This window comes from Leucopleurus acutus, assembly GCF_964270905.1.
Source record: "Leucopleurus acutus genome assembly, chromosome: 3".
Taxonomy (NCBI): Eukaryota; Metazoa; Chordata; class Mammalia; order Artiodactyla; family Delphinidae; genus Leucopleurus; species Leucopleurus acutus.
Genome location: NC_139145.1, coordinates 168,132,268 through 168,158,000, shown reverse-complemented (window position 1 = coordinate 168,158,000; position 25,733 = coordinate 168,132,268).

The window sequence follows — 25,733 nt, the reverse complement described above, 5'->3', positions numbered from 1 at the left end:
GAAAAAGAAAAGTCTGCCTTCATTTTCAGTTAAAAGTGTTGATGCCTCCCTTGACCAACTATCTTACTTCTGAACTCTAAAGTGGAGATGGAGAGATAGATAAATAAGGCAGAGATACCCACTGAGGTTGCTGACTGCATGCAATAAGACACAACTGGCTTCAGTTCCAACACCTTTGCCTCCATCGTGCTGTGACTCGTCCCCCTGAGTAAGCCATCCTCTGCCAACAATCAAGGAATAAAAGGGAGGTCATGAAAAAATGAATGAAGAAAACCTTTCTCACTACTCACACTACCATATGGCTGAACTCAGATCCTTCAAAACCAGGCCAAAGCCCGTCCCTCTAATACCATACTTCACTCTTTCCAGAAATGCGTGTAGCCCCAGGAGATAACTCAGTCCTGTGGGGGGGGGGGGTGTGTGCACTGCAGTGGGTTGAATGGCATCCCCCCAAAAGATACGTCCGCATCCCAAACTCTGGGGCCTGGGAATGGGACCGTATTTGTAATGATGTTAAGAATCTCAAGACGAGATCATCCTGGAATACGCTAGTGTCCTCTAGATTCACAAGTGTCTTTGGAAGAGACACACAGAACGAGACAGACACACAGGAAACAGAGGAGAAAGCCATGTGAAGACGGAGGCAGAGACTGGAGTGATGCAGCCACAAGCCAAGAACGCCTGGGGCCACCAGGAGCTGGGAGAGGTGAGGCAGGAACCCCCCAGAGCCTTTAGAGGGAGCACGGTCCTGCCAGCACTTTGACTTTAGACCTCCAGCTTCCAGAACTGTGAGAGGATAAGTTTCTGTGGTCGGAAGACACCCAGTTGTGGTATCTTGTCCCAGCAGCCCCAAGAAACAGCACCCACGCTCTTCGATCGTGTGAGGCTTGCCAGGGCCACGCTTCCTAAATGTGCAGAGCTTGCTGTCTCCGAGCTTCTGGGAAGATTCCAGGAGGGTGAGAAATGTGCCTTTAGTCTGTATTATAGGTGCTTATAAAAGGGGAAGGGAAAGTAATGCTGGAATGACTATGGAAGAGGTGAAGCGAAGTCATGTTCTGGAGTCAACCAGTGTGGGCCAATGTTCTAGTCAGGGAACAGGTAGGACGAGGGAGCCCTGCGATGCTGATTACTTGGTGAAACGAAATGAGATGTCTAGTGCTTTGTTTGAGGTCTTTTCTTAGTTTCTGATTCTACCAATAAGACTTACTCAGCTTAGACTTAAAAAAAATGTCTACAGACTACCTATCCCTTAAAAACGAAGCTTAGATTCAGGTAGGGGCAGATCAGATGATATTTTCCAGGAGGATTAAACAGGGGTGAAGTGCAGCCCCCCATGGCCCTTTCCCTGGGACTTGAATGCCTCGGGGCCATGGCCAGAGACACCGCCTGTGGGCCATCCTTTCTCTGTTGTTTGGAGGGGGTGGAATCTAAAATATGACACAAATGAACCTATCTGTGAAACAGAAACTGAATCACAGACATAGAGAACAGACTGCTGGTTGCCAAGGGGGAGGGGGTGAGGGAGGGCTGGAGTGGGAGGCAGGGGTTAGAGGATGTAAGCTTTTATATGTAGAATGGATACACAACAAGGTCCTACTGTGTAGCACAGAGAACTATATTCAATATCCTGTGATAAACCATAATAAAAAAGAATATTAAAAAGAATGTATATATGTATAACAGAATCAGTTTGTTGTTCAGCAGTAATTAACACATTATAAATCAACTATACTTCAAAAAAAAAATAAGTCTGGTCTCTGTCCTCAGCTATTTTCATTCTCATGAAGAAGAGCAGTGGCCTTATACCTGGGCTGTGTCCTTAGCTTCCATGTCACACTGAACCCATCTCCAGTGATTATCAGAGCTTGTGTTTCTTCTCTGGTTGTCAAGGACTCCAGCCTTCTAGGTGCCAGGCAGAGTGCACCTTGGCCTCCAGCCAAGGGTTACCCATACCTCAACTCAGAGAAAAAATATTGGCATAGGGTTGCCTGAGAATCAGAGACCACCCTTCCTCCAGACTGGTGATTCTTAAAAAGTGCAGGTCACCATTCCAGAGCCTTCTGACCTTACGGAATTTCATAAGGCTGCACACTCAATTTTGTGTACACACTCAATTTTATGGGGGTTATAGTCATTCCTATAAAACACAATGAATTTAAATATTAAGCTTTTATTCTTGAATTAACTCGGACTATCAAAGAGCCTAGTCACGTAGTTTGGTTACCTGTTAAGATGCTCAAACCAAACAGCACTTTGGTTTGATACCATTTGCTTCCAGTAAGGGATGCTGAGCCAAAGGGCAATTCTCACTTGATTTGTGGTCCAACTATAGTGGACCCTGTAGCTCATGACATCACAGGGCACTGTCTCCATGAAACAGTGAGAGGACTGAAAAGAGCTGTGCCTCCCTTGAATAACATGTTTATATTTTAGGGACACCAAGAATTACATGGCAAAGCATGTTCTCTCTGTGTGACCTGGAGCTGGCTTTGCAGCTCACCTCTTCATCCATAAGCCTCATCCTGGCCCCATCGTACTTTTTTTTTCTTCACCCTGACTTTCTCACTTATTTTTAAAAACTTATTTACCAAGCAATATGACGTTCACTGAGGACGTGTGAGACCCACGTTAAAGGAACACGCCTGTGTGGACTTGTTGAATTCAGAAGCCGTTTCCCTCCCCACCCAGCTATTTCCACAAGAAGAGCTTTGAAAGGCTGTTATCCATCAGTGCATGAGCCCGGGGCTTGAGCAAAACACAAAGTTGATGGTGAATCAGAGATGGCTGTCGGCCTTCAGTCCACCAAATGAAAAATAAATATATATAAACTTAAATACAGATAGATACATTGTACAATGACGATTTAAAACACTTGGCTTCTTCAGGCATTTTACAAAGCTTCCTCAAACCTTTTTCAATAGAGAGGCACAATAAAGAGGCAAATACCTTTCTTAAATTTCTTGTATCCCTTGCTCAGTGGTAGCACGATCTCTGTTGTGACGCTTTCTGTTGCCACACTGAGTTTGCTGACTACATTGTCTTTTTTAAAAAATAAGTTTTATCACACAGCCAGCAGTTAATCAATGCATGGGTCCATTTGGAGTTTGGTTTGTGTGTAGCGTTAGCTATCATACAGCAGTTTAAATAACATGGCCAGTTCTTTTTTTTTTTTAATTTTTATTGGAGTATAGCTGATTTACAATGTTGTGTTAGTTTCAGGTGTACAACAAAGTGAATCAGGTATACATATACGTATGACCACTCGCTTTTTTGTTTTTTTTAAGATTCTTTTCCCATATAGGCCATTACAGATCATTGAGTGGAGTTCCCTGTGCCATACAGCAGGTTCTTTTTTTAAAAAAAAATTTATTTATTTTTGCCTGCGTTGGGTCTTCATTGCTCTGGGCAGGCTTTCTCTACTTGCAGCGAGCAGGGGCTACTCTTTGATGCGGTGCACAGGCTTCTCATTGCAGTAGCTTCTCTTGTTGCGGAGCATGGGCTCTAGGTGCACGGGCTTCAGTAGTTGTGGCTCATGGTCTCTAGAGCACAGGCTCGGTAGTTGTGGCGCACGGGCTTAGTTGCTCTGCGGCATGTGGGATCTTCCTGGGCCAGGGCTCGAACCCATATCCTCTGAATTGGCAGGCAGATTCTTAACCACTGAGCCACCAGGGAAGTCCTGACAGCAGGTTCTTATTAGTTATCTATTTTATGTATAGTACTGTATATATGTCAGTCCCAATCTCCCAATGTATCCCTCTCCCCGCCTTATCCCCTGGTAACCATAAGTTTGTTTTCTACACAACATGGTCAGTTTTATGCTCAAGAACAATTTAGAGTGTAATACATTTTGATAGAATTAAACCAGCTATTATGACTCAATAACCCTCACCTCCAAGATTAAGCATAGACTATCTTCAAAGAAATTACTAGCTTTATTATTTTTTCCCCTGTGTGGCATCCATTTTAACAAAGCTATTCCAGCCCTAGTTTTACCATGCAAGGAAACGGCTTCTTAGTAATTCACAAGGGAAGATTTACAACTAATTAGGTCCCCTTTGCCTAATTTAAGACACAAATGAATCACAACATCAACCCTTTTAAGTGTAGCGTCTAAAGATGTTTGCAGCTGTTGACAATAAGAAAGCAGATGATAAACTGTGACAAGTGGAATAAACAAAATCAAACAAGTTTTTAATTCACAAAAATATGGAAGAAATTAAGTTGAGATCAAAGGAAATTCAAGTAGTTACAAATCAAACAAGAGATGAACCCACAGTGATTTCTTGTCTTTAGCTTAAGGGCCACCAAACTAAGGCCTTGAAACTAATATTTTCTTCCAAAAATAAAGGTAAAAAGAATAAGAAGAAGGGATTGTGTTACTCTACTTATAAAATAAAACTTTTTATTAGTTTTGGTTTCCAACATTTTAATAGGTGCCGTTTAGTGTTTGAAGTATATTACTTCTTCTTGCCACCCGTAAATCTGTGAAGGGAAAAGTTAAAGGGCCAATTTCTTTCTAATGGGTTTATGTTGTTTGATCTTAATTTTACATCTTTTTCTATTATCTCATATTAAATCTAGTTTTGTAGGTGATGCTGTTTTGGCAGAAAGTTGTGACAGTTACAACATAAGCACTGAAGAGGATGGTATGTGAAAATTAACCTGAAAATCAGTAAAACAATTATTCTTTAGCTCTTTCTCGCATATGGATTAGTTAGGTTAATTTTGATCATTACTATCCCATGGGAGTCATTCCATAAATTTATCTCTTTTTTAGTAGCTGTCTTTAGAATTCACTGAATTTTCAATTTTCCATCATGTTACTTCACTAGTTCACCATTAAAGGACTTTTCTCAATTCCATGACATTGTTCAGAGTTTTATTCTTGTGTTCTGGGGGTAGACTAAGTAACATGTAAAATTATTTCTAGTTCCAGTGCATGGACAGCAGTGCTGATGCCAGAGTTAAACTGTCTGGATGCTCTGACCACTGTTTACCTGCTGTGTGGCTTAGGGGCAGATTCACCTCTCTGTGACCCTTTCCTCATCTGTAAACAGGAGGGAATAATACTATCTATTACACAGAGTGTATTAATAAAGTAATTCAATAATTCACGCCTGCTGCTCAGGCAGGCTCTTAACAAAATCATTTCTGTCACTGTTGTTTATACTGTAACTAGTAGTAATATCATTATTGTTTTTGTTGTTTCAGTTTGTCATCTCATGATAGCCCTGAGAAAGTCTCAAGAAAGCCACAATTCCTCTCTCAATAAAACAACTTTGAAGATACAAGGGAACATGAAAACTCATAAACTAGATCTACGTCTGACAGAGTTACATTTCTATTTCCAGCATTTGGAAAAAGTTTGCATCAACCCTGAGGCATATGGAACTGGTTTGAGATAAATTTGGGCCAAAGGAAAGTCTGTATGATCTTCCATATTCCCTACAGAGTGAGCTAAGGAGGGTGGGGGAAAGCTCAACCTAGATGCTGGATATTGAAGCTGTAAAGGTTGACAGAACCTCCTTCTGAATATCTAAAAAGCTGTGTGGATGCCCCCAAGGGGATGGAGAGTAAGGCTGTCTGGAGCTCAGAGACTCAAACTTAGAGAAATGGCGGTTCTCCATGACTGCAGCTGAGGATGACCACAGGAAGAAAAGACCCTCACACCCAAGCAGCACCTGTGAGAAATCCCCTCAGGATGAGCAGGGGGAATGGCATCTTGAAGATGCAACAGGGGGACTGGCCACAGTCAAATATTTACCATAGCAATTGAAGCATGATTCAGGAAATGGAGTGTGAAGGAGACAAAACAAGTAGGAAGTTAGAAGATGTCACTGCTGAGAAACAGCAAGGAGAAGAACACAAAGAGAAAGGCTTCAGTGATGAAGAGAGATGAAATAAAGAGAAATTACCTGAAGAGTTTTTAAGTGAACTACATAAAATATACACTAAAGAAAGTAATAAGCCACAATAATGGGGTAGAAAATAATTATATAGTGGATGAATTTAAGTGGGCTGCTGACAGTACAGAAGAAAACAAATGCAAGACAAAAAATAATAATTTAATGACAATAATTTATTTTGAAAGTCTCAGGATATATTACCAAAGGCAGATGGAGAGTAGAACTTTTGTGACTTTTCCTATTACCTGGTGGAGTCAAGGTAAAGGAGAGTTTAGTCTTCCCTTTGAAAATAGGAGGTTAAACAACTTTTGCAGATACATCAAATTTTAAAATAACCATTGGTTTAAAATAAAATCAAAATCACAAGCTATAAACATAATAATAATAATGAGAATAGACCATATGAAACGTTAAAGCATATTGCCAAGTATGTAATCAGAGGAAAGTTCACAGCTTTAAATGCTTTCATTACCAATGAGATAAAACAAAGATAAGTGAACAAAGCAATCAACTACGGAAGTTCAGAAGGAACAATAAATAAGAAAACGAAGGAGAACAAGAAGGGAAAGCAGGAAAGAAAGAAGGAGGAAGGGAAAGCAATTGCAATGGGAATAATTGAATTCAAATTCAATCTAAAAACTGTCTTAAAGAAAAAATAGATAACCTCTTGAAACAAAAAGGAGATAAAACAGGAATAAATACTATCAGGAAAATGAAAGGGGAAACTGTCCCTCAAAAACAGAAGATTTTGTTACAGTTAAAAGAGTACTAGACTGTGGTGAGGGTAATTGAAGAAAACATAACAAGTGAGAAGATATCCATTCATGGATTGGTAGAATTAATATTGTTAAAACGCCCACACTACCCAAAGCCATCTAAGATTCAATTCAATCTCAATCAAAATTACAATGACGTTTTTCACAGAAATACAAAAGACAATCTTAAAACTCACATGCAACCACAAAGGACCCCAAATAGTGAGAACAATCTTGAGAAAGAAGAACAAAGCTGGGCATCATACTTCCTGATTTCAAATTATACTGCAAAGCTATAGTAATCAAAACAGTATGGTACTGGCCTAGACTCATGGAACAAAACCAGAAACCCAGAACTAAACCCCATATGTGGTCAACTAATATTTGACAGGGAGCCAAGAATACTCAATGGGGAAAGGATAGTCTCTTCAACAAATGATTTTGGGAAAACTGGATAACCACATGCGGAAGAATGAAATTGGACCCCTATTTTATAACACTTACAAAAATTAATTGGAAATGGATTAAAGTCTTAAACATAAGATCTGAAACCATAAGACTTCAAAAGAAAACATAGGATAAAAGCTTCCTGACATGGACCTTGGCAGAAATATTTTGGATATGGCATCTAAAGCACAAGCAACAAAAGCAAAAATAAACAAGTGGGACTACATCAAACTGAAAAGCTTCTGCATAGGAGAAGAAACAACCAACAAAATGAAAAGACAACCTATGGAATGGGGGAAAATATTTGCAAATTATACACCTGATAAGGGGTTAATATTTAAGATATATAAAGAGCTCATACAACTCAATAGCAAAAAAAAAAAAAATCCAATTAAAAAATGGGCAGAGCGATTCCCTGGTGGCGCAGTGGTTGAGAGTCCACCTGCCGATGCAGGGGACACAGGTTTGTGTCCCAGTCTGGGAAGATCCCACATGCTGTGGAGCGGCTGGGCCCGTGAGCCATGGCCGCTGAGCCTGCACGTCCAGAGTCTGTGTTCCGCAACGGGAAAGGCCACAACAGTGAGAGGCCCGCGTACCGCAAAAAAAAAAAAAAAAAAAAAAAAAAAAGGCAGAAGCTCTGAATAGATATTTTTCCAAAGAACACCTACAGATAGCCAACAGGTATGTAAAAAATATGTTCAACATCACTAATCAGGCAAATGCAAATCAGAACCACAATGAGACATCACCTTACACCTGTTAGAATGGCTATTATCAAAAAGACAAGAGATAAAAAACATTGGTGAGGATACAGAGAAAAGGGAACCCTTGTGTACTGTTGGTGGGAATGTAAACTGATGCACCCACTATGAAAGACACTATGGAAGTTCCTCATAAAATTAAAACTAGAACCTTAATATAATGTAGCAATCCCACTTCTGGGCATATATCCAAAGGAAATGAAAAAAGGATCTGGAAGAGATATCTACACACCCCACGTTCACTGCAGCATTATTCATAATATCCAAGATGTGGAAACAACCTAAGCGTCTATGAATGGATTCATGGATAAAGAAGATGTGTGTATACATATACAATGATAAATTATTCAGTCTTGAGAAAAAGGAAATCCTGTCATTTGTGACAACATGGTTGAACCTTGAGGACATTGTGCTAAGTGACATAAGTCAGACAGAGAAAGACAAATACCATAAGATATCACTTATGTGTGGAATCTAAAAAAGACAAACTCATAGAAACAGAAGGTAGAATGTTGTTTCCCATAGGCTGGAGGCGGGGTAAATGGAGAGATTTTGTTCAAGGATATAAACTTCCAGTTACAAGATGAATAGGCTCTGGGGATCTAATATACAGTGTGGTGATTATGATTATAGTTAGCAATACTTGATAATAGACTTGAATAGTTGCTAAGAGAGTGGAGTTTAAATGTTATCACCACAAAAAGAATTGATAGTTATGTGACACGATGGTAATTATATGATGTTAACTGATGACATGTTGGTAATCATATAAATGTATCAGAACAACATGTTCTACACAAAGTTATATGTCAGTTATATATTGATAAAGCTGGACAAAGAATATAGCATATAATATCTACAATGGAATTTAAGATTGTTTTTTAACAAATGGATTATTTCTGAGGAAATATCTGTGTGGGTATGTGTGTGTATTCTGAATGAAACAAAAGCTACAAAACACTACACACCATAAAGATTTCAGAGCTATTTTACAGATGAGTTCCTTGAAACTTTAAAGAAAGAAGTAGTCCCTATAATATGTAAATTATTCAGATAATAGGAAAATAGACAAAGCTATCCAGTTCATTTTATCAAGTTAGCAGAAGAGAATTTGACCAATGTGTAACATATATAACACAAAGTAAATGAAAACTCAAGTCTAATTTCACTTGGAAATATGGGTGTTAAATACAATTTAATTATACCTGGAAAAAAAGTACCCCAGAAAAGAAAGTTGACCCCACCAATGCAAACTGGTTTAATATTAGGAAATCCACTAATAGAATTTTATAAATTAAGAGAACCAATGAAAAATAAAGAATTATGCTATTTGCCAAAAAAAAAATCATGGAATTTTATCACTATTTTAACACTTTTTTTAAAAAAAAAGAGCTTGGGTAATATACAAATAAAAGATTACTTTCATAACACGATTTTTGTAAGTATCAAACCAACAGCTACCACACTTAATCTTAAAATACTAAGGACTCACTGGTTAAAATAAAGAACAAGATAATCATTGCTGTTATTATTTTGTATAATTCTGAAAGTCTGATTTATGCAATAAGATACAGAACAAAAATTAAAATGTAACCATTAGGAAGGATAAGGGAAAAGTTATTACCAACTGCAAAAAAGGAGACTTAAAGATCCAAGAAAATCAATTAAAAAAAATCTCTGAGAATTACAAAGAAAACCCAATAAAGATGACAAAAATTAATCTTAGCCTCTGCCCCAGAAATATTTTATAGGCACGCGACTTGTTCTCAGCACATTCAGAACATAAAGCATCAAGGACTAACCTCATTAAGGAAAGATAATGTTATTGTGAAAGACAAAATATTTTTTAAAAAACTGAAGGAGAAACATGCTATGTTCTCAGATAAGAACATGATGAATATTTTAACATGTCCATTTTCCTCAATGAATACATAGTTCTAATGGAATTCTAGTCAAAATTCCAGTAGAATATTTTCTTGGGACTTGGAAAACATGATTCTAAACCTCTTGAAAGAATAAGCTTGTATAAATAGCTTAGGTATTCTTTTTTAATAGTTTGCAAATGAACTATTTATATGTGATTGCTACAGCAATATCATAACATAAGATGTATGCCACCTTTAAGCATGGTCAACATAATATCAAAATTGGAATCCTAAAATCCCGGTTAATCTATTTCAACGGTTGTACAAAAAGTGCCTTTCTGTAAAGTTGTAGTATTTAGCTTTGTTTTTAGTTAACATGAGACAAATTTTTCCATTGACTTGCGAAGTTTAAAAATGTGCAGGAAAACATAAAAGGAAGGTGGTAGATATCCTCACAAATACAAACACACCTGAGAATAAAATCAGCAGATTTTATTTTAACAACAAAGACAACAAATTCTTAGTAATTACACCCCGTGAAGGCAGAGAATATTCTGGAAACTCCATCCTTTACAGTTTGTGAAATTCTTGTGAACCCCGAAGTTAAGTGGCTAAACTGTATGCAGATACAGCCAGAGGTCACCGATTTCATGAAAGAATGTTATTTTTTAAAAAAACATTTTTCAAAGAAAATGACTCTGTATATGTTCTTTCTCAGTGTTTGTGTTCTAAATTTGTTTGCCCCATTCCCCCATATTTTAGTACATATAGTGAAAATGGAGTGACAGCCTGTTATTCTTTTTGCAAGAAAGGAGTTCTACAGTAAAGGAGACTTTCCTATTTAAAAACTAAGCTGAAAATAGATCTCAGCTTACCTCAGCGTGTGTAACACCCAGCTGGAAGAATTTCAAGAGAAATGTCAGATGGTACAATCCCAAAGAATAGATTGAAATTAGGATCTCGAAGAGATATTTGCATTCCTGTGCTCATTGCAGCATTATTCACAATAGCAAAGATATGGAAACAACCCAAATGTTCATCATGAATGCATGGATAGAGAGAATGGATAAAGAATATATACTTCTAATGGAATATTATTTAGTATTTAAAAAAGAAGGAAATCCTGTCATAGTCAACAACATGGATAAACCTGAAGGACATTATGCTAAGTGAAATAAGCTGGACACTGAAAAAAACACTGCATGATTCCACTTATATGAGGTAACTAAAATAATCCAACTCAGAAAAGCAGAGAGTAGAATGGTGGTTGTCAGGGGCTGGGGGGAGGGAGAAACAGGGAGTTTTTGTTCCTGGGTATAAACTTTAGGGTATGCAAGGTGAGTAATTTCTAGGGCTCTAGTGTATAACATACTGCCTACAGCTAACAACACTGTATCGGAGACTTAAAAATTTTAAGAGGGTAGATCTCATGTTAAGTGTTCTTACCACTGAAAAAGTGGGTGCAGGGGCAGGAAACTCTTGGAGGTGATGGATATGTTTATTACCTTGATTGTGGTGATGGTTTCATGGGTGTGTGCATATGTCTAAACTTATCAGATTGTATATATTAAATATATATTTTTTGCATATCAGTTATATCTCAACAAGCTGTTTAAAAGGAAAATTATATAGGTAAACTGTGAATTCATTGAGAACAGGCCAAGACATATAAAACTAAACTTGTTCTCACAATCACCCTCAAACTATAGAACAAACATAATGATTAATAGCATCTGGTTCATGTAAACATACTGAATGATCTACCTTGTAAGTCCAGTCAGAGGTGTAATTAACTCTATGAACCAAAGTCAAAGTGATGAAGCTGAACATCCATGAAAAAAATCAGTTCCCTCTGATGCTTTCATGCTCCTATTAATATGTAGCTGATGCAGCTTTTTGACTTCTAAGGATGTTTTTTTCCTCTGGGGAAGATTTATATGAGTTGCAATGATACAATCCTCTTTCATTACTTGTGCCTAATGCCTTGAGCCACTACCAAATAACAGAGATTCACATCAAAAGCCAAAGTGAGATTCTATCACCAAAACTCATATGGTGTCCGGGATTCTGTGATTGTTTTTTCTGGCATCTAAAAGTCGGTCTCTAAACACACTTACCCCTGTGGACCTTCATTACTCATGGAAAAGTCAAGTGCTCTGATGTTTGGCCATACTTGTGGGCAGCTTGATAGGACCCTGATGTGCTACAGGCCAGCTGTCCCTCTGCCACTTTGCCTCTCTTCTCTCAACAAGCCTATATTCTTTTAATTGTGACATGCTGTTTCTGATCCTTGACTGCTTTGCCCTCTACAAAGACATTGTTAGCTACAGGCCTATAACACCTTCGAAGTAATAATTCACTTTTTTCTTATATCAACTTAAAGTTAGCAGGGTCTGTGGGTCATCATCAGTCCAAGGAAGAACCACAACTATGCATCTTTGATGGAAAAGAATTGAGCCTATTTCTTCAAAGTTCTTCAGAGAAAGATAGCCTATCATTTCTCTGATAACCTACTTTAGTATCTTTTAAACTCCAAAGAAATTCTGGTGTTTAACCTAATCCCAATATATGAAAAACAGAGCTTCGCTCTGCCTTAAACAAAGAAAACTAATCCATAAAATTCTGAACAGATTTTTTTCTCATCTTTTTCATCACTGTCGTCTCATCAAGATTCTAAGTGAGTTGATTTTAAAAATGACTCTGATTCAGAATCCAGCTTATGTTTCCTAACATTGTAATTGAATCATTCATCAAGTTCACAATTTTGAAATAATGAGGTTTTTGGACCAGAAACTGTGTCTATTCTAGTTCCATTATGAGTACAATTTAACAAATAATGAAAATTGTGATCTAGGCAATGTATTGATAGAATTCAGTTACAGATTAGCCATAGATGTAAGGAGAAAAAAAAAAAAAAATATATATATATACATGTATCCCCATGGAGATACCCTTCATTATCTTTGCCCTTATTTTCAATATGTATAGTTGTTCAGGAAGCAGTAGAAAAGACAGACTGGGGAGGTCATTCCAAGGAATTTAAGGAATCCATATTACACAATTGCACAACAGACTTGGAATATAGTATATGAGTTTTCTAAGGCTATCATAATAAAGTACCTCCAACTGTGTGGCTTGAAAATATATTCACACAATTCTGGAGGCTGGAAGTTTGAAATCAAGGTGTCAGCTGGGTTGGTTTCTCCTGAGGCTTCCTCCTTGACTTGTAGATGGCTGTCTTCTCCCTGTGTCTTCACATGGTCTTCCCTCTGTGCATGTCTGTATCTTAATTTCTTCTTCTTATAAGGAACCAATCTGTTGGATTAGGGCAAACTCCAGTGACCTCATTTTAACTTAATTCTCTCTTTAAAGACCCTATTTCCAAATATAGTCACATCTGCAGTACTGGAGGTTAGGATGTCAACATGTGAGTTCTGGGTGAGAGAGTGAGCATAATTCAGTCCATAGCATATAGGAAACACCAGCATTGCAACATTTCTCAAAAGAATGATGGGACTGATCAACAGTTCTGATATAGGGGAACACCACTGGCCAACTACTCTCTCAAAAGTAGAAGTGGTAAAAGCAAATTATGTTTCCCCACGTACGTAGGTGGTAAGCAATTCTTGTTGAAAAGGGATTACTATTTCATTTGCAATATGGCGGACGTATCACATAGGGAGTCTTATAATGATATTCATCTCTTTCTTCCCTGAACTCTTCTTTCATTGAAATTCCTTCTCTTATGTCTGGCAAGATGAACAGCAACTTTTCTGGGACTAGGTTGGATAACTTTGAGTTACTTCATGGAGCAAACTACTTTTCTGACAAGAAAAATAAAATGTGACGGGGTGACATTGGTGTTTCAAAAGACTTATTAATATTGCATATGAGTATAACTTGGCACAATGACAAAGGGAAAAAGATGTTTGTTTCTCTGTGAAGCAAGAAACCAATGATCAGTATACATAAACTGAAGGAAACCTAAACACTGCAAATTAGAACCAATGATGATTTAACAAATACAAATGTTAAAGCATACCTGTATGTGTATTAACTCCAAATACTTTTGTAAAGTTGTTTCTTCATATATTGGAAAAAAATTCCCAATTCTTATTACAACAGGCTTTCACATGTTCCATATGTCTTGAAAGATTATTAAACATTTCTCAAATCAAATTTACACAAATGTTTCTTCTTTCTTGCAATCACACTGCTACCATTCATGATAAAAATATTTCTCAAAAGTTAGAGTCTTTTTTAGAATGGACTATTTTAAAATTTAATATAATTAAAATCTCTGCTAGAATGAGGTGAATATGACTTGCAGGGGACAAAACTGGCCTAAAGGTCACTTTACGTAGAACGGAATGAAATTTAGATGTGCCATCTCAAGAAAACTTTAGAAGAGATGGTGAGCACTGAATCTACTGCTAGAGCTGTGCGTTTTCCATCCTCTCATTTCTCTAAGGCAGTCAGTTGCAAGGCTATTTCCTTCCTCTCTTTCTTCTGAGCCTTGAAATACTCCTCCTGGTAAGAATCTATCAAAGGTTGTCCAATAAGTGTCAAATGCTTCTAAAATTTTTGCATCTGTGGGGGGGAAAATGCATTCACTTATTAAACATACATTTATTCAGTTCTCAGTCTTTCAGCTATTGTAATAGGTCAGTGCTTCTCAATCAAGGGCAATTCCCCCATCCCAACCTCAAGGGACATTTTCAACATCTGGAGACATTTGGGGTTGTCACACTGAGGAGGGGGTTTTTAACCAGCATCTAACAGGTAGAGACAAGAGATGCTGATACACAGCCTACAATGCACAGACAGCCCCCCCCCCCCGCCCGCCGCACCCGGCACACAAACAAAGAATTATCTGGTCCAAATGCAAATAGTTTCAAGGGTGAAAAACCATGTGTTATATCCTTGGAAATAAAAATAAACTCATAAAGTAGAAACTTATAAGTGCACAGAAACTCACCCAGCTGAGCCCAGCCTAAATTGCTCATCAGAAGAACTATGGGTTCAATAATTATTGTTTCAAGCCACTGTGTTTGGGGGTGATTTGTTACATGGAAATAGCTAATTGACATGAATTTGTCATTTAAAAAATTGGCTTAGATAAGAACACCCAGAATGATCTTGTCAAGCTAGAAGAGATGAGGGGAGAAGGATGCAGTGCTGGAGATAGGCAGGTTTTAAAGGAATGGTGGAGTGATGGAGAGAGCCAACAAAAGTAAGGGAGGGAAAAAATACACAAGAGAGACAGAGCTAAGTGAGCCAACAGTGACGAGAAATGAAAAGGAAAGGAAAGTTCCAACAACAAAGGGGAAAATAAAATCAGATGAAATGGAGAGGCCAGTAAGAGAAGCACTGAAAGGGCCGGTTAAACAATATCTCCTTTGACATCATCGCCTCTTTTTTTTTTTTTTTGGCTGTGCCATGCAGCGTGCGGGATCTTAGCTCCCTGACCAGGGATGGAACCCACACCCCCTGCATTGGGAGCACAGAGTCTTAAGCACTGGACCGCCAGGGAGGTCCCATAACATCATCGCCTTAAAGCAAAAACAAAGCTAGACCCCAGTAGATTGTTTCCAGCCTCATGTACCAGGGTGCTCTTGGAGACTTGATTGCGCTCCTGAGAGGAGATGTAGAGATTTGGGACTCTAATACCAGAATACTCATAATACCGGGATTAAGGGCACCCCCTCTGCCAACAACTAGAGGACAGTTCTTACTGGAGAGAGAAGATGTCAAAAGGAGGAGGGGGGTGTGAGAGGGAGGAGGCATGGGCATTCCATCAGGGGCCATGGCTGGTCTGTGGCTGGGGTGACTCTGTGTGTGACACTGTTCGGTAGAGACACAGACTCCAGTCCTTTTCAAACCAACATCCCCCAAAGAGAAGACTGGGGAAAAAAATGAATAGATAAGTCTACAACACTGATCAGTGTTTTAGAAACGGAGCTCATCAGACTGGTCACATTGGGCATCCAGTAGAAGGACAGTCACTTTGTAGAAGAGCTATGAGAGCACCAGTTTGGGGGGAAGCAACAAGGGCCCCATGGAGACGAGAGGGGGAACATCCAGGCAGAAAGGATCCAACCATAAATACACAAAAGTTCATCCCACTCAGCAGAAGTGACTGCAAGGAATGAGGTAGACCAATCCTTGGTAAGCTAGGCTGGCCAGCCATTGAACAGGACTTAAGTGGCTACCAAGAAACCATGTAACTGTTCTCAGAACATGAAAGCCAAGGTCTTTTGGGAAACTTGGCCATCTCCTCATTTTCCAGGTAAAGACTCAGAGCCTGGCTGACTTTGCATCTGTGCCCACAACTGCTCAGATTTGAGCGGATGATGAGGCAGGACTGACTATTAGAAGGAGGATTTGTTCATATTCTTATAAGATGAAGTGTCTTAGCCACTAGATGAAATTCTTCCCCTGGGAACAAGCAATATCCTATAAGATCAAGATTTTAGGGCTGCAAGTTTCAACTTTATCGTAGTGGAAAGTGATTCCAGAGTGGTCAAAGTTATAAAGCTGATTTGTAGTAAAATCAAACAAATAGTTATCTACCCTGAATTCCTAGTCTAGAAAAATTTTTAACTCTACTGTGTTCTATTTAAATTAAATAGGAAATATTAACTGACACTCTGATGGACAGGTAAAAAAATTACAGGGAAAAAAATGCAGTGATTTCCCTACAATAGCAAACTTAGGATGAAATTTGAATTCAGATCACAAGTGTTGGACCCCATGAGTTTAAGAATGCCTTAGCTTTTTATTGTATGTTATGTTCATCTGAAATTTCTGTATCACCATTTCTTCCCTCAAAAACTTAACCCTCCTTAGAGTATCTTCTTTTTTATTGACCCATGTTCTTTATCCACTTCCTGCAGCAACAGCTCCACTGAGAAAAAAGTTTAGATATTATAAATCTAATTTGCTAAGTGAAATAGATCCCATGAGTTGCAGGCTGACTGTTCATGAGCTTCAGCAAGATTTAAATATTTAAATTTAAACAGTTAATACCCTCAAAGGACAATAAAAGGCAATTCATGATGAAGAAAGCAAATAAAATCATCCTAAAACTATAGGATTTTTTAAGAAGCAGACGCATGCAGATTTCAAAAAGAAGGAGAAAAATGGATATGAAAAATTAGTCCCCCCCCTCCACACACACACAAATCAAACAAGTGGCCAGTTAGTGTATTCAGGCCAACAGTGAACTGAGATTCAGCTTAATTTATGAGTAAAATAATGCAAATAAAATTATAGCTTATTTTTCACTATCAGATTGCCAGAGATAAAGAAGTTTGATAATACCCAGAGATGATAAGAGAGTTTGAAAACATTCTCACACATGTTAATAGCAATGTAAATTGGTGCAGTGTATCTGTAAACACTTCTAAATTGTCAGATTGTAAAATGGATGTATACGGTGGTATTGCCACTTATAGCAATTTATCCAGTAGGTACATGTGCACAAATGTGCTTACTAGTTTATTCACTGCAGATCGTAATAGCAGAAAGCACAAGCTAAATATCCACAAGTGGCCAATTTGACATTGTTCTTTGGTGGGAAGAAAGCTATACAGTCATTTTTTAAAATTTAAATAAATGTACATGTGTTCTTAGGGGTGGAACTTCAAAATAGAGTTACTGCAAGGAAAAAAAATGTAGAAAATTGTTCGTAATGCATATATACCTGTGTATAAAGAAGCGTTTATATGCATTGAAAGTTAATAGACTATCATCAGGAAACTCTTAAGAGAACCCTGAGCTAATGGCTGGAAGATCTAAAGGATGTTTTTCTTTGTTTGATTTCTTTTTGTTTTTTGGCCACACCCCTGAGGTTTGTAGGATGTTAGTTCCCCGACCAGAGGTCAAACCCAGGCCCTCAGCAGTGAGAATGCTGAGCCCTAACCACTGGACCACCAAGGAATTCCTTGGAGGATGACTTTTAATTGTTATGCTGAACTGTTTTGTCCTGTTTGAAGTATTTCCTGTGACTATGCTTGTATTGCTTTTCTAATTACTACTTAGTGAAAAGAAGCCATATTACTTCAGATTGACCTCCATCAGAATTTAGGCCCAGAAGATGGGTGTTTGCTTTTAAACCCTCCTCAGACCCTCAACAAATAATTCTGGGACTGCTACTACAAGCTAGCACCATTTTCCATGGTGCTAACAATTCAAGTGTGGTCACCCCAGCTTTAAGGAATGCCGAGGCTACCTCATGGCAGTGGGGTGAAGGAGAAAGCTGAGCTGTGCTCATACTCAGGGCTAGGGGAATTGGCCTGGCCATCAAGGCCAGCAACCCAAACCCCAGTGCCCAGGTCAGGCTCCACTGCGGCCAAGACATCGATAAGAAGTAACCATCCAGTGGATAGACAGGGAGTATCGAGCGACTCCTGGAATGCTGCGGTCCCATCTCCCATGTAATGTTCTGAGCAAACCCCAAAGCACTGGTGGGGACCTGAGCGTTAGATGTGGGGGCCATGCCCCATGCAACCAGGCAAGGGTTTAGGGAAAACCACCTTTCTCATCAAGGGGGAAATACTATTGGAAACCAAACAGAAGTTGCTCTGTGCAGCCCTGCAGACCCAGTGTATTTGAGTAACTGAGAAGGGCAGGCAGAAAAATAGAGCTCAGAGGATATTTGGGTGCTCAGAACTCACCACCGCATGCTGTCTGATAAAGAGTAGAGAGCATGGAGTCTAGCTCCGCGCACTGGCTACTGGTAGGGAGGGGGCTTCAGGCTTGGTAAGGCCTGGTTCACAAATAAGGTAGTGAAAGTTTGAAGCTTCACTGAGCAGGACTGGTGACAGCAGACTCTGACATTAAAGGGATATTTTGAGATATTAAATGATGCTGTTTTTCTTGTGTGGGGCTTTTTCCTTCATTTTACTTTCCGTCTTTCCTCACGTCTTCCCATGCAAGATACTTAGGAGTTACTCTGCTCGTTATTGCCTCCGGGGTGGGATGTGACAGAGTGAAGGACAGAAAGATCCCAAGACCTTTATTGCTGCTCCAAAGCCAAGAGAGAATTCCAGAGACAAAATTTACAAACCCTTGAGAAGAGAAGGATTTCCTCAAGACTAGGGAAGGATTCCCTCTGGCTGGTGGTAGAGATGGGAAGAGGAGTGAAGAAGCAGGAGCACAGGAGAACAGAGAGGTCTCCCAATTGTACCTCGAATGCCAGGTGGAGCTGCCAGATCCCTAGAGGACACCATGGTGGGCAATGTCTGGCCCTCATCCTTCAGGACCCTGGATGGCCTCACAAACGTTTCTACACCCCAAACAGTCTTGGAAGACCAGAGAGCCTGCCCACCTGAACTTACCACTTACAAAGCCTAAGTGATGCCTCAAGAGCCACTGTGGAGCTCTCAGCCCATCTTTCCCCTAGCTTTAGCACTGTGTAACATTCTGGAGCCAGGGCACCAATCCTGTGGGGAAGTGATGCAAAATAACTCAGTTTAACTGTTGTACCGGAGCTGTGAAGACACCTACCGAGACCCCGGTGGCACTCGCTGGTCCAAACCACACTATTTTTTTTTAATTAATTAATTTATTTGTTTTTGACTGTGTTGGGTCTTCATTTCTGTGCGAGGGCTTTCTCTAGCTGCGGCAAGCGGGGGCCACTCTTCATTGCGGTGTGCGGGCCTCTCACTATCGAGGCCTCTCGTTGCGGAGCACAGGCTCCAGACGTGCAGGCTCAGTAGTTGTGGCTCACGGGCCTAGTTGCTCCGTGGCATGTGGGATCTTCCCAGACCAGGGCTCGAACCCGTGTCCCCTGCATTGGCAGGCAGATCCTCAACCACTGCACCACCAGGGAAGCCCCAAACCACACTATTTTTTTGCTGCAGACACATGTGACTCTCTGCCTGGGGCTGCTTCCCACTCAGGGTTGCTGGCTGAGCTCAGCCGTGAGGGCTCCATCTGTAACTCTTATCTCTAGTGTCTACTGAAAGTGAGGGAACAGAAAAGACTCGACCATAATACTCTGTCTTTATGGTACAAGCTCCTACTAGGATATGTCATCATTTGAAGGTAGCCTAGAAAATGGAAATAAACTTCAAAGTCCAAAGGGGAAAAAATGAAGATCCCATAGAATATCCTTCAAATGAAATTAGCTGACCAACCAGCACTTTGAGGCTTTCAGGCTACTCAGTTTAAATGAGAGTGAACATATAATACGGATGGCAGAACCTGCTTGGCTACAGACCGTCATTTCCTTTTGGTTCTCAAATAAGAATGCTTGAAATGCTGGGCCACATGGCAGATTCAATTTTGTTCACTTAATTTTCATCTCTCTAACATAGTTTTCTTCTGCAAAAAAAAATGGAGATACCATTTTCTTCAAAGGCAACTTACCATTTAAAGAAATACACATAGAGAGGGAACAGAAAATGGAGATCCTCATAAAGCAATGCATTATCATACACAGTGATGTCTCTCTTTTTGTACAGTCTAAATTTCACACACATTGATTAAAAGCTTCACTAGGATCTGTCACTCACCATCTACATTGGAGTTTTGTAGCAAAACAAAGACAAGTAGTCTTTCTTTTTTAGCCCCATGACTGCTACCTTGGTTTAGGCTCTCAGCATCCTTCCCTTCATTCATTTGGTCACTTCCTCAGCATGTGTTAAGCATCATACTAGACATGAGGAATATGAAGATGAACTAAGCATGGTTCTCTCCTTTAACCATCACCTGCTTGTCTTTTTCACGTGGATGTCCCACAAGCAGGTCAATTTCAGCAGAACTCATATGGACTGGACCCTGCTCTCCTTTTATCTTTTTCATTTTATCTAACATCACCATCATCTATACTATTTATGAAACAAAAATGTTGCATAGTTTTTATTTAATCTACTCTTAAACCAATCAGTCTTAGAGCTTGAAATGCCTCTCTCTCCCCCTATATGTCAGGAATGCTTTCAGCAGCACATGACAGAATGGACAACTCATGGTGGCTTAAATTCTTAAGATATTTATTGTTAATGTAACAAGTTCTAGGGTTGATTGGTGACTCAACAATATCACCAGACACTCAAGGTCTGCCCATCCTCCCACTCCACCACATCAAATATAATGATTTGTCACCTCATTGTCACAAAATGGCTGCAACAGCTCCATGCATCATGTTCCCACACAGTTATATTCAAAAGCAGGAAAATTCAGGGAGAAGTCAGGGAATTTTTAGTACCTTCATTCTTCAGCTCTTTCTTTGATCAGGATAGAAAAATTTTCCTAGAAGTTCCCACCATCAGACTCTCTTATTGATTAGAAATGAGCCATTGAATCAGTCACAAGGTTTCAATGATTTTATTTTTTAAGTATTTGTCAACACAGTTACTCTTTCTTTTTTCTAATTACAATAACCCCTCATCAACATTCTATTGAATCAATATTCTCCTAAAAGGTCCCTACCTCAAATCTATCTGCTATATAAATGCTAGCCCAATATTTAGTGTGGTAGCCATACTTAAAGATGGCCACCAATGATCCTTGCCTCCTGGTATTCACACCCTGTGTAGTCCCTCCCACATTGTTCCAGAGTGGCAGGTGGTCAGTAGAAGATGGCAGAAGTGATGGAATTTCACTTCTGAGGTTAGATTATAAAAGGCACTGTGGCTTCATCTTGGGCTCTCTCATCCCTTGCTCTGGGGAAAGCCAACTGTCATGTCCTGATGATGCTCAGCAGCTCTATGGAGAGGTCCACACAGCGAGGACTGAGGCCTCCTACCAACAGCCACATGAGTGGGCTTGGAAGTGGATCTCCATCCCCAGTCAAGCCCTCAGCTGACATCTTGACTAACAAGTCATGGGAAGCCCTGAGCTAGAACTACCCACAAAAGCTGCTCCCCAATTCCTGATCCATAGAGACTGTGAGATAATAAATGTTTTTGTTTTGAGCCACTACATTTGAGGATTATTTGTTATGTGGCTATAGGTAATGAATTCACTTAATGTGAATTTGTCCTGTTTAAAACCTGTAAGTAGTCCCTACGACTTAGAGCAGAGGACTTGCCCTTACCAGAAAGTGATGTTTGGTCCACAGATTTAAATATTTTGAACTGACATTTCAAATTAGGAGATGTCACATAAACATCAGAACAACTGGCCACACTAGCTGCCCATGTCTACAGAGCACCGTGTGCTGGGCCAGGGGATCAGCTGTTTCCTTTAAAAATTCAATTCCAATTCATTGAGTGTCCTTCACTATTATTCCTTCAATGGTAGCAAGGACACATGATAGTTGCCATTTTTTATCCCTGCTTGTACCATTATTTGGGGCATAATGGAGACATACTCTTGTGTAACCATACCCCTGTCCAAAATGGGGAAAAAATAGACCAAAACTTCTTTGTTAAAAAAGCAGCTGGGGGACCATCTTCATAAAAAAGAATGTTCTCATGTGTTTAGTATGTAAACAAAGTGTAAGAAATAAGCAGGTCTCAATTCACCCATTTATCTTACCTGCCTGGTTCCCTTACGCATCTGTATTTATGATCCCAGATCTACAGGGCAATGGTAGTTCATTAGCACAGTTCAGCTTCTCTGGAATCCAGCCCAAGATCACTGATTTATCATGTTCACCACCCCTTGACTCATCACCCACTGTGAGGGTTTTATGTGTTAAATTGGCTAGGCTGTGGGACCCAGTTGTTTGGTCGAACACTAGTCTAAATGTTGCTGTGAAGGTTTTGTAGATGTTATTAACATTTAAATTGGTGGACTTTGAGTAAAGCAGATTGCTCTCTAAAATGCGTGTGGACTTCATCCCATCAGTTGAAGGACTTAAGAGCAAAGACTGAGGCTTCCTGAATAAGAAGCAATTTGGTCTCAAGATAACAACATAGAAAACCCTGCCCAGCCTACCTGGCCTGCCATGTGGAATTCAGACTCAAGACTGCAACATCCACTCTTGTTTGAATTGCTCGCCTGTTGGCTTATCTAACAAATTTTGGACTTGCCAACCTCCACATCGTGTGAGCCAATTCTGTTTCTCTCCTTTCAGATACATACAGTTCTGTTTCTCTGGAAAACCTTGACTAATATACACACTACTATTGACTGAATTGTGTCCCCCCCCCCCAAATTCATATTGTTGAAGCACTAACCCCCAATGTGATCGTATTTGGAGATGGAGCCTTTGTGACGTAATTAGGATTATATTAGGTCATGAGGGTGAGACCCTCGTGTTGGGATGGGTGTCCTTATAAGGAGAGAAAGATAGAGTAATCTCTGTCTCTTTCTGTGTCCCTTCTTCTCTCCCCCGCTCCACAGCAACACAGAGGAAAGACCCTGTGAACTTTTAGTAAGAAGGCAACCACCTGCAACCCAAAGTGAGAACCCTCAACAGATACCACCTCTGATGGCACCTTGGTCATAAAACATCCAGCTTCCAGAACTGTGGAAACATAAATTTCTGTTGTTTAAGACACCCAGCCTTTGGTACTTAGTTATGGTAGCCTGAGCAGAGTAAGACACCCACCTTCTTCTTCCTTCCTGATTCTATCTTCCATGGCCTTGGTCATGCCACCCTCTTCCACCCAGGTCACCTTGCCCCCACCTTCACCACCATCACCGACTCCTCCTCTAAGACTCAGCTCAGCCATGATCTCACCCAGGAAGCTTCCCATGACCATGCAGTCTGGGACACAAGGTCCTCCCTGATGACACTTACTTTGCAGTAACCCCTCTATGCCCATGTCAGATTGGAATATAACTATCTCTTTTATGTGGCTACCAGAGTAGGAACTGACTCTTTTTCTCTCCGGTGAATGAAGAAATAAACAGATGAATCCTAACACATTGTCACCGAGGAGGACACACAGAGAATAATTTTAGACACAGAGAGTCAGATTTATTTGCTGAAATGTGATGAGAAGTGGGATAAGAGACATACTTTACACATGGCGCCAGTTGCTAGCACAGCTGTATTTCTGAGAAATATATTTTAGTCCTTTTGCTCCATTTCTTTTGTAATTTAATAACTGAAGTACAAAGCTCATGAAAGCTGAGAACATGTTGGAAGGTCAGTGAGAAAAAATGTGTGTGGTATAGTTAGGAAAGATGAGGGAGTTAAAATAACAGGGGAAATTGATCTTTCTGACCAATGGTTGATGGCTAAATGTCTGTTTCAGCTAAAGACCAAACATTGGCTTATATCTACAAAAGGGTGGAACAATTAACAAATTCAGAGTAAAAATTCCTTTTGTTCCTCTCTTGTCAGTATAATTATTTGTTTAAAAATTATTTTGTTTAAGGTGAACAGAGTAATATTTTCATGTCAACATATAAAAGCAATGGTGGCACTGGTTCTGCTCTTTGAATGACAGACCTACATATTCAAACCTTTTATCTCAGCCAGCACAGAGCCTTGCATGCAGCATATGCCATGTGCATAAATGGCTTCATGTCAAAAATCAACATGTTCTGAGAAACCAGAAACTTGAACAAGTCACTAATGATGGGCTGATTATCCTCCCTGAAGGACAGTAGTTTGCAGTCTTTACTTGGTATTGCATCTGTAAATAGGCTGTAGATAATATCTTCATGGTTTCCAGGGAATCTGGTGTTATCCACACCAGTGTTCATGATAACAAACTCAGTGTCCCAACTGAACTTTTTCATCAGCACTTTCAGGAGAATGAAGTCTGCTTTCATTTAGCAAATGCATTTGATGCTATTGAACCATCTGATGCTGTGATGAAGTACAGAACACAGTCTCTGTAATCAGACAGAGCTCCAGCCATATCCAGGTTTGGCCTCACCAGATGTGTGATCTTGGGCGAGATGTTTTGCCTCTCTGAACCCCAGTACCGTACTCTGTAAAAGGAGGTAGACAAAAACCACCTTACAGGAACAAAATGAAAATTAGTTCAAGCATTTGGAATAGGGATTGGCACACAAGAGATGATCAAAAATGGTAGAAAGTGTTTGTAACAAAATATGGTTGACACCTTTCCCTTTGGTTCAGGATTCTGGCTGAAGCTTCAAACGAATAGGGGGAAAGCCCCTCGTGGTCAAAAGTAAATGCTTAACACATTCCTTCTGGACTTATTAAAAGACTGAAGAGCCAGTCTAGTGACCAAACTGTGATTAGCATGATAATGCAATATGTGTGCAATATGCAACTTATACATCTATATCATATATATACACATCATATATATGCTATATAGGATAGTTATATACACACATACATATATTTGAATAAATGAGTTCATTGAAGGGGATGAGCCAAAGGAGGATTTGACAACCAGGGAGGAGATTGCTGTGGACTGTTCCTCTAGGAGAAAGGGAAGTAGGGTGCTTGCCCACCCTTTCAAGCTAAGGAAAAGGAAGCTCCAGGAAGAGATATCACAAGAAACTATACACACTTTAAGAGAGAGAGATTGGCATATTTCTACCCATTACAGCCAATGCCCTGTATGCTAAGTAAAGCAAGAAAGGGAGCTCCTAGGAGGGTTAGATCTGTGTTTCTTAGAATTGGGGGGTATATGTAAGAAGAAACTGTTGCCTGCTCCTCTCCTGGAGAATCTGGAAGATGAGAGGCTTGCTGGAGCAGTGCAGTGTAGGAGCTAGGGAGAGAGGAGCCACTTGGGGCCCTTCTGTGCCCACCATCTTGAATGATAAGGATACTCGAGATGGTGGCCAAGCCACGAAGTTTGGAAGCACCCACCCATAGGGAGCCTACTGAAGTGAGGGTCCCCTCACCAGGAGGCCATTGGTATACCATCAGAACAAAAGCAGGAGGATTTCAAAAGGTCCTCAACAGAATTCACCCATATATTTGCAGAGGCCTCTATGGGGCTGCCCAATAACCACAGAACCACCTCCAAAAGAAGTACCAGCTTTGGAGAACCAATCACACAGAGGAGGCAGGTGGATTACAACAGCATCAAGCACTGAAGATTTGTCCTCTTTCTTCCATTCAGTTTTGCCCTGCCTCTGTCCTGGAGAGGTGAGGAGAAGGAAAAAGGC